The 11,008-nt window shown below is 37.1% G+C and overlaps 1 long non-coding RNA gene across 1 annotated transcript; it reads left to right on the top strand.

The window, feature by feature from the left end:
• Positions 1–8,132: 8,132 nt before the first annotated feature.
• Positions 8,133–10,565, top strand: LOC104233060 (uncharacterized). Its single transcript, XR_712513.2, has 2 exons — positions 8,133–8,625; positions 8,990–10,565. It is a non-coding gene; the product is annotated as an uncharacterized lncRNA (long non-coding RNA).
• Positions 10,566–11,008: the final 443 nt, after the last annotated feature.

Genomic DNA, 11,008 nt, shown 5'->3' on the forward strand with positions numbered 1-11,008 from the left:
GGACCCATGATTTGACGGTCCCGGAGGGTCCGTAGGAAAATATGGGACTTGGGCGTATGCCCGGAATCGAATTTCGGGGTCCCAAGTCCGAGAAATGAATTTTTAAAGAAACTTATTTTTGAAATTGTTTAAAAGAATTTGAAATGAAATTGGATTAGAACATGATGGTATCAGACCCATATTTTAGTTCCGACGCCCAGTATAGGTCTTATATATGATTTAAGATAATTCTGTGGAATTTGGTGAAAAACGGATGTCATTTGACGTGATTCTGACTTAAATTGCAAAAATTAATGTTTTAAGAGTTTGAGAAAAAATCTTTGATTTTAAGGTTTAATTCGTTGTTATTGAGGTTATTTTGGCAATTTGATCGCACGAATAAGTTTTTATGATGTCATTGAGTTAGTACGTATGTTTGGTTAAGAGCCCCGAGGGCTCGGGTGTGTTTCGGATGTATTTCGGAAGGTTTTGGACTAAAGAAAAGTTGCAGGTTTTCAGTTGTTGGTTTTCTGATATGCCCTTCTTCACGTTCGCGGGAGGACCCTCGCGAATGCGATGTATTAATTTTTGCTGAAGGAAATTCCTTCTACGCGAACGCGTAACCCAGGTCGCGAACATGAAGCCTTGGTGGGCCTTCCCTTCGCGAACACAGTCCTGGCCACGCGAACGCGAAGGCTAATTGAGCCTGGGCAGGGGTGGGGTATTTGACCTACGCGAACGCGATCCTTTGCACGCGAACGCGAGGCTCGAGGAGTTTGTTCTCCACGAATGCGAGCCGTTTTCCACAAACGCGAAGGCCTAGCAGGACTAACCCATCGCGAACGTGAGAGATCTGTCGCGAACGCGATGAATATTTTCGCCCAGTTATTTTAAAAGACCAGAAACAGTAGCATTACGGGATTTTCACAAAAACTCATATCTTCTTCATCTAAACACCAAATTGGGCGATTTTTGAAAGAGGATTTCACCACCAATTCACAGGTATGTAATCTTAGACTCATTTTCTTCAATTTTTATTAACACCCATTAGATTTCTAGGCTTAAATCATGTGATTAAGGGTTGAAAGCTAGGGATTTGGGTAGAGTTAGGGCTTTTTTGATTATTTAAGAATTTCACCTCGTTTTGGGGTCGGATTTCAAAATAAATTGTATATTCGGGCTCGTGGATGAATGGGTGATCGGGTTTTGGTCCGAACCTCGTGTTTTGACCAAGCGGGCCCAGGGTCGATTTTTGGATTTTTGGGAAGAATGATTAGAAAGCTATAATTAAGTATTGGAATTCGATTGTTTAGCATTTATTGATGTTATTAAGTCGATTATGTATAGATAAAATTGATTTGGAGCCGAATTTGAAAGGAAAGGCGGTGTTTGAGGCTTGAGTTGGTCGTGAAAGTTCGAGGTAAGTGTTTGGTCTAACCTTAGCTTGAGGGATTAGGAGTTATGTCCTATTTTTTATTTGATTCTTGTTGAGTACGACGTATAGGCATGGTGACGAATATCTACACGTTGGTGTCGAGTATGACCGTGAGTCATAAATTGATATTTGTTGTGTTCTTAAATGATTCTACGGATGCTTAATTGGTGATTCCTGATATTGAGCAAGGATTTAGTTTGTTTTCGTGGAAATTACTGATAATTTAGTATTGGTGTTAATTGAGATGAGTAGGAGTTGAGTTAAGATTGGTTATAGCTGATTCTCCCTTGCCGGGACGTATATACTTTCACTATTGAATTCCCTCGCCGGGATAGTGTAGTTTATTGTTGATCTCTTGCCGGGACTCGTGGTACGGTTGAGTTTAAGGTATATAAATATATTGGATCGGGTTGCACGCCGCAACAATGTTTTATATATTGGATCGGGTTGCACGTCGCAACAATGTTATATATATTGGATCGGGTTGCACGCCGCAACAATGTTATATATATTGGATCGGGTTGCACGCCGCAATAATGTTATATATATTGGATCGGGTTACATGCCGCAACAATTTTATATATGTTGGATCGGGTTGCACGTCGCAACACTGTTATTATTACTTGTTGTAGATTTTGAGTTGTTTCTCTCATATTTCCCTTTATTTCTACTGAATTTGATGTGTCCCCCCGAAGCATGCACCCCCTCCCATTTAAACTGCTTTTACCTGTTTATTTTCTGCTGCATATTATATAATTGTACAGGTTTTATCTGGAGTCTGGTCCTAGCCTCGTCATTACCTTGTCAGGGTTAGGCCAGGCACTTACCATCACATGGAGTCGGTTGTGCTAATGCTCACTCTGCACTCTGTGCAGATATCGGAGCAACACCGGGACAATAGCACTTGGGGAGCCAGCCTTCAGTCCATAGAGATCCAGAGGTAGTCTTGCAGGCGTCCGCAGGCCCGACATCTCTTTTATCTACTTATTTGTTCTGTTTTTATTGTATCCGAGATAGACTGTATTTCTTTTCTTCAGACATATGTATATAGTATTCATAGACAGTCCATGAATATTGTGACACCGGTTTCTGGGTAGAGACGCATGTTGGCATTTTCATATTTATTTTGGGTATTATATTAGTCTAATTTTTCCGCTTAATTTCATCTTCCGCTATTATTTAAATGTTGATCACCTGTTATTACAAGTTATTAAAAAGGATTAAAACGAATGAGTTAAAATTTCTAAATTTTGTGGCTTTCCTAGCTTCTACGAGTAGAAGACATCACGACTCCCGAAGGTGAGAAATCCGGGTCGTGACAATTTGGTATCAGAGCTCTAGGTTACATAAGGTCTCACAATTCACTGACAAGCTTAGTAGAGTCTGAGGGGTCGGTACGAAGACGTCTGTATTCATCCCCAGAGGCTACAGAGTTAGGTAAATTTTACATTTGTTCTTTCTTGTCGTGCGGTGTTATTTCTCAATGCTAATTGAATTTCTACTCTATTCTTTCGCAGATGGCGAGAACACGCGCTTCCTCATCCACCGCTCAGCAGCCCGAACCCCCAGCAGCAGCTCCCACGAGGGGCAGAGGGCGAGTCCGAGGCCGTGCTAGAAGTCGAGGTAGGGACATAGCTCAGACCCGAGCAGCAGCACCAGTGGCGAAGCCCCAGGTTGATCTGGATGAGAAGGTTCCGGCCCCAGCAGTTCTGGTGGGCCAAGCTCAAGTCCCAGAGGGGTTTATTGCTACCCTAGTTATTCAGGATGCTCTGGTCCGACTAGTGGGCCTCATGGAGAGTGTCACCCGGGCAAGCTTGCTTCCCGTAGCACCAGCCGTCTCTCAGGCTGGAGGAGGAGCCCAGACTTCTGCTACTCGCACCCCGGAGCAGGTAGCTCCTCAGATTCAGACTCCAGAGTTCAGCCAGTTGGAGCAGTTTAACCGGGTGTGATAGATCAAACCGGTGATGGAGCAACTATTTCTGCCGATGCTTTGTAGAGGCTGGACAGGTTCACCAAGCTCTTCACTACTACTTTCAGCAGTGCATCTACTGAGGATCCCCAGGATTATCTAGATAGCTGTTGACATCCAATTTTGTCCCTCCTTTCTTCCAATTAATTCTATTAGCTTTTAAGTTAGTAATAGTTTAGATACCTATTTTTACTACTATTTTTGTTACATCTATTACTATTAGTAATATTAATATTAATATTAGTATTAGTATTAGAGTATTATTATCATTATTATTATTATTATTAATTACTTAATATTATTATTGCTACTACTATTGTTATTGAATAATGTATTTTAAATATTAAATATTTGAATAAACTTAGAAGCTTAGAAGAAGTACAAGAAGAAAGGAGTCCAAATAGCCTAACAATTTCAGACTCTTTGAAATAGTCATTTTTTTAGCCCAAAATCTTGTATTTTCAGCCACTGCAATCAGCCCGCCAGATACAGCCCAATTATTATTAGCCCAAAGCCTAATCCACCAAGACTATAGTCCAATCTTAGTACATTCCCGCGGCTGACTCTTACCTAATGCTGCTCGGTGGGCCGGGCCTGAACCGGACCGGACCGGGCCCGCGATCCTAACGGGCCTGGTGGGCCGGTCCTGGGTGGGCCGGTCTTGGTGGGCCTCCTGAGCCCGTCACGGGCTGGTCTCCATGGTTGAGCCCACGAGCCCGGGACCGTTTAGCCCGGGACCGGCAGGCGGGCCTGGGCCGGTCCTGGCGGGCCCAACGGCTATTTTTCAAAAAAAAAAAAAAATCTCCAACGGCCATATTTAAAATCTAGCCGTTTGGGCTGAAAATATGACCGTTTTTTAAGTTAAAAAAATGGCCATTTGGCCCCCAAACTTTATTTTAACCCCAAACTTTATAGAATTACACTTTTCCCCATTTCTCAACTATAAATACCCCCTTATTCTTTCATTTTTATTCACCAAATTCATCAATATCTCTCAATATCTCTCAATCTCTCTACTACAATTACTTAATTTATTGTTGAAATTTCGTGAAAAATTGTGAAGTTGTTGAATTGAAGTTTTCAAGTGTTCAATGATTTTCAATTTTCAAGAAGTTGTTCGGCAATCCGGTAAACCTCGTTTCAACTCTTACGTTTTTAGAATATATTTTTGTGTGGTTTAGTTTGCATAATTATAATTAATATGGCATTTACTTTGAAAAAAATGTTTGGTAAAGGAAAAGATAAAACCGGTGAAAGTAGTGGCCAACCAACTACCCTTCCCCCGGCTCCCCGACCTAGAAAAGATAAGCAAGTTGAAAGTAGTCGCCAACCTAGACGTCCTCCTCCTTCCGTAATTCTTGATAGTGATCACCCTTGTTTTCAATTTACCGATAGTGAATTTTATCATAATGTTGCACCAGGTGATAGATTAGATGATGAAATTATGAATGCTCTTTATCCTAATGAAACCATCTTAGAAAATAATGAGGAAAATGAGGATGATGATGAAACTCAAGCACCGGATTTAGATGATACACCTACTAGTCCTCTTAATAACCCAAGTGATGCACCGGTCGACCCACCTGTAGAAACTCCTACTTTTAATAGAGAACCTGCTAAACGCTTAGAAACATCATTAGTTTGGAATTTTTTTACTCAAGTAAGAGAAAAAAATAAGGCTAAGTGTAAAACTTGTGGGAAATTAATGTCGCATAAATATGTAGGAGACCGTAGCGGCACAGGTAGTTTGACTAGGCACATAAAAACACACCCTAGAGATAAGGCTAGATTTTTTCAAATGAAAGCGCATCTAGAGGGGACAAGTGTAGATTCTGCGGTTAACCCTAGTACAGGTTCAAATCTAGTTCAACCAGGAATTAACACTGTCACTGGAGGTATTTTATATTACGATCCAAATAGAGATCGTGAAGAATTAGCAAAGATGATTACTGTTATGTGCTTACCTTATACTTTTGCTTCTAATCCTAATTGGGTTCATTATATTAGAAGAGTGTTTAATCCTACTTATAAAGGTTGGCCTCGCGCAACAGTTAAGAGTGATATTTATAAATTCAAACATGAATATGAACAATATTTGCGTTATTTATTTACTCATATACCTAATCGGATTTCTATTACTACTGATATTGGTAGAAGTGGTAATGATTGTGATTACCTAACTGTTACAAGTCATTGGATAGATGAGGAATGGATAATGCAAAAATGCATAATTGCATATAGAATAATTAATTCGCGTCACACAGGTAAGTTTATAGCTAACACTGTTGCAGATATTTGTAGATATTTTTGCTTTAGCGATAAAATAATGGCAATTTCAATGGATAATGCTTCTAGTAACACCAGTGCTATAGGCATGCTTACAACAACACTAAATCCTGCATTTACTAATATTTTCCATGTTAGATGTATTTGTCATATTTATCATTTAATTGTCGGTGATGGTATGCGAATATTAAACATAGAAATTGAAAAGGTTAGAATGACTCTTAATTGGCTTTTTTATTCAAACCGTAGAAGTAGACTTAGAGAGTATTTTAAAAAATGTGATGAATATGGCCTTAGAGAAAGAAAGGTTCCTAAACCTTGCCCGACTAGATGGAATTGTATGTACGAAAGTTTAGTAGTAGCATATGAATATAGAAACCCAATTAATGCAACGTTTAATTCTCGGGTAGGTGGTGAAGATGATGATGAAATGCTTACCACTCAAGATTGGACTAATGTTAAAATTCTTTTAGATTTTTTAGAACATTTTCAAATTGCAACAAATGCATTTTCTGGGCAATATTATCCTACTATTTCAAACTGTTTAGTTTATATTGCAGCACTATCTGATTTGTTTGTTGAATTTAGTGAGGGTGGGGATATTTATGAACTTGCTATAAATGAAATGAAACAAAAGTTTAAAAAATATTTTTTTCCTATCCCTCCTATTTATGGTCTTGCTGCAATGCTAAATCCTACAATGAAATTGGGAGGTCCTCATTTTTGGTATTCAAATATTTATAAGGCTTTAGATCTTTCAAATGAGGAAATTGCGACACTTGCAGATGCAAAAGCTTCAATTAAGATTAACGCTCAAACAGTTTATAATGCTTATCAACTTGCCTTAGAGCATGCTAGGCCAACTATTCCAACCCCTACTTCGTCTAGCTCACAATCCTCTAAAAGAGTTGCGGGCTTAAAAGCTCTTAAATCTTGGACGGAGTTCAGGGGGTCTCAAGGTGAAAATTATGATGAAACTTCACATCTAAATGAGCTTCAAGTTTATTTGTCTCAGGGACTTGAAAAGGAGAATCCAGACGGCTCTTTTGATCTTTTGGAATGGTGGAAGGCAAGGGAAAAACATTTTCCTGTTCTTGCAAGGATGGCTCGGGATATTTTATCAATTCAAGCTTCAACTGTTGCATCAGAGAGCGCTTTCAGTCAAGCAAGACTGCAAATAGGTGATCATAGAGCGTCTATGAGGGATAGCTTGGAAAAATCAGTATTGTTTAGAGATTGGATCCGCTCGGAAAGAAGAAACTTTGGAATTGCAGAAGCACAACCGGCGATAGATGAAGCTTATGAAGAAATGATAGCGGAACTTGCGGAGGATTCGGCTTCGCCCGGAAGTGGTGATGAACAAGCTTCTTTTCCACCACCACCAACGCAACCTCCTCCGAACCTTGAAGGATTTATGAGATTTGTTAGAGATAATACATAGAATAATATGTAACTTGTATTTTGGCACATCTTCCTTAGTTTTTTTCCTTCTAATGGTGGTATTAGTACCTTGTTGTGCTCATTCCATTGGGGGAAGGATGACTAAGAAAGATATGTCATTTTTTGGTAATAAAATTTATTGCTTCTACCCATGAGCTTCTTTTCGCAATATTTCTTTGTCTATACTTAGAATTATTTATAAGCTACAATATATACATAATATACAATATATATACTACAAGAAAATATATAAGAGAATATATATACATAAGATACAATATAATATACTACAAGAAAATATATTATGCGAAAATATATACATAATATACAATATATATACTACAAGACAATATATTATGCGAATATATATACATAATATACAATATATATACTACAAGAAAATATATTATGCGAATATATATACATAAGATACAATATATATACTACAAGAAAATATATAAGAGAATATATATACATAAGATACAATATAATATACTACAAGAAAATATATTATGCTACAATATATACATAATATACAATATATATACTACAAGAAAATATATTATGCGAATATATATACATAAGATACAATATATATACTATAAGAAAATATATAAGAGAATATATATACATAAGATACAATATAATATACTAAAAGAAAATATATTATGCTACAATATATACATAATATACAATATATATACTACAAGAAAATATATTATGCGAACATATATACATAAGATACAATATATATACTACAAGAAAATATATTATTATGCGAATATATATACATAAGATACAATACATATACTAAAAGAAAATATATAAGAGAATATATATACATAAGATACAATATAATATACTTCAAGAAGTGATATTTATGCATGACAATTTAGTGTTTTACTATTGTTTTGTTATTTTCGTCAAGCACTTTAATAATTAGATATACATATATACTATATATATATTTTTAATATAGCCATGATACTACAAGAAATTGTCTTAAAAAAAAAAAACCCGCTAGGCCCGCGAAGCCCACGAGCCCGGCCCGTTAAGCACAGGACCATGTGGGCTTAGGCCCGTTACGGGCCGGTTCCACCCATTAGGCCCACGAAGACCGGGACCGCCAGGCCCGGGACCGCCAGAGCCCAGGACCACGAAGCCCGGACCGCGAGGCCCGGCCCGTTAGGCCCACTAAGGCCCGGGCCCGTGACAAAATACAGCATTACTCTTACCCCATCTTCTCCTCCTCCTTTTTAGCAAAATTTGGCCATCATCTCTTGAAATCCAGAGCTTTTCACTCCATTTTGATACAAATCCCATCTCTCTCACATGTGGTCTCCTTTTTCGAGCAAGTAGGACATGCCAACAGAAAATAGTCAAGCCAAATCTTAACTCTTTTGTAAAATAGCAAGGACAAATCTCTGCCACTCTGAAGCAAGCAAAGGATTTGGTCAAATTTCTTCAAAAGAATCCAAAACTCTTCTCCCAACAATAGCGAGGTTGCACTCCATGGGTAGGATTTACCTCTGGCTATCTCGATTTCTTTGTACTTTGTTGCCATTTTCATACTTTGAATTCTCAAACGGACATATTCAGAAGCTTTACCCGTGACACCCCTTTGAATAATTTTGAATTTCAAACTTAATCTCTAACCCTAGACTTTTTCCCTATAAATGCTACTGTTTTCCACAAGTGAGAGGGGAACTTTTTTGGAGGGCGGCCACCATTTTTGAACTTCAAGATTCAGCCGCCTACATCTACACTAGACATAAGAATCAGCCGCCTCTTGAACACTACTTTATCACTCACATCTGATATAGTCTCAAATACTCAAGACTCTCTTACAAAACTTTCTTTTCTGTCTCGGTCAACTTTAGCTGTGACAGATATGTTGGAACTCATTCCGATCGAGGTTCGAACCTTTTGCACAACGAGAGAGTAGATTCGAGGCCAACATCGTCCTAGTTCACTGCCCCACAACAGGTAAAATCTGACTTTTTTTTTATTCTGATCTTTCCCTCAAGGAAATTGTATTTGCTCTTAAAAAAAAACATATCTTAGGTTTACGTTTGTTTGTTGTAGTGTAATGTACAGATGACATTTTTTTTAATAGTAAAGTGATGTGAAGAATCCATGTTTTAAGTCTAGTTGTATTCAAATTGGCTGTGTTAAACTTTATTGACCAAACCATGCTATTTGCTATTGTTTTCTTGGCTATTCGAAGAAGTGATGTTGTTCAAATGTATTATAAACCATGTTCTTTAGGATTTCATGTCTTAACAACCATCTGTTCTAAAATACTTTTAAAACTATATTCTTGAAGTGTAAAATAATGGTAGAAAGCATAGCCTGTGGGTTATTTTGGTAATTATAGAGATGACGACAGTGGGTGATAATAATATTCATGCTTAGTTTAAGTACTTCTCTAGGATGTTAACTGACCATGTTCCAAGTTTGTTTAGAAGCACATGATTTTGGTTTCTGCTGTCAGTAGTACTAATAGGAGCTGACCACTGTTTCACTTGCTTAGATAATGGATATAAAAAGGGTATAATCTGTTAAGACATTTAAGCTGATCTATTGTATCTCTAAATAACAAAATACATGACTCTACATTTTCTTGGTTTTGATAACTCAAAATAGCATGCCATTAACTTCCTTTTACAAACTTTGTTCAAAGTAGGCGTTGGCTAGTTATGGGTATGTGTTAGCTCTCTGTTTCTTTTTCTATGTAGATGTGGTAACAAGTTTTCTGCGACCCTCTTTTAACACTTAGAAACCAAAACAAATGAATTTAATATCTCATTTTAAATAGACTCTTGCTAACGAAGTGAATGCTACTGATGAGAACTTGCAAGTCTTTTTTGTTGTTGACATCCTTCGGTTAATAATTTAAAAGTGGCCTTAGAAACTGTAGAATATATCCTTGTCCGCCCATTTAATTTAGACATTTTAGGATAATACTCAATAGAAGATAAATTTACATCTTAACTTTAAATATTACTTAAGAAGCTATTTCCTGTTAGTAGGAGGTGATTCTTTATATTTTGGTCACCATGGCATGTGAGCATATTTGTTTTAATACAAGTTGGAAAGATCTATATTTCCTCTCTGACTTTCATGTCTGTTAAGAAGCATATGTTCTTCTCTAACTGTTTTATTCTTTCTTTGTTTTTCGCATGAACACCGGAGCCCGAAGAGTTTCACTTTGAGACTCTACGATGCCGTAGCACCTCATGGAATCAACACTACATATTCTAACCTCAAATTCTCTAGGAGAAACTATAAAGAACCATCATTTTCGGAGTTCCTGAAGGAGCTGCCCGCTATTCCATCTTAATCTTTACTTTGCCAATTCCTAACTTTTATTAACAATCTGCTTTTCTTTTGTATGAATGTAGCTTGTCTTTGCTTGTTATGTTAAGATTAGTATGACCAAGTTTTCATTTAGAATTTTTGTTAGTAACGGACTACTACTTTTTCACACATGATAAGATATCTAGATATAAAGAATTTGAAATCGACAATTAGCCACATTTTACTCGTCAATAGTTTGGGATAATGAACCTTACTTAGGATACCTCACTTAGCTAAACAATCAGTTTGTTTGAACACATAAATATTCGCCTGTGTAAGGTTTAAGATTTTTAACTGAATTTGCTTTCTAAGCTAACGTACAAGTTAATACTTATTCACATGCTAATGCGTACCCATATATATATATATATATATATATATATATATATATATATATACTCTGATCTTTCCTAGCTTTCAGATCACATTGGTAAAGCATTTGGTATATCGACCTTTTATAAAGTAATATGGCCTTAATTAACTTTAGTCTGATCGCTTAACCATTTAAAATGGATCATAAAGGGGTGCCTTAAAAATCT

Source organism: Nicotiana sylvestris, chromosome 5 (genome assembly GCF_000393655.2).
Source record: "Nicotiana sylvestris chromosome 5, ASM39365v2, whole genome shotgun sequence".
NCBI lineage: Eukaryota > Viridiplantae > Streptophyta > Magnoliopsida > Solanales > Solanaceae > Nicotiana > Nicotiana sylvestris.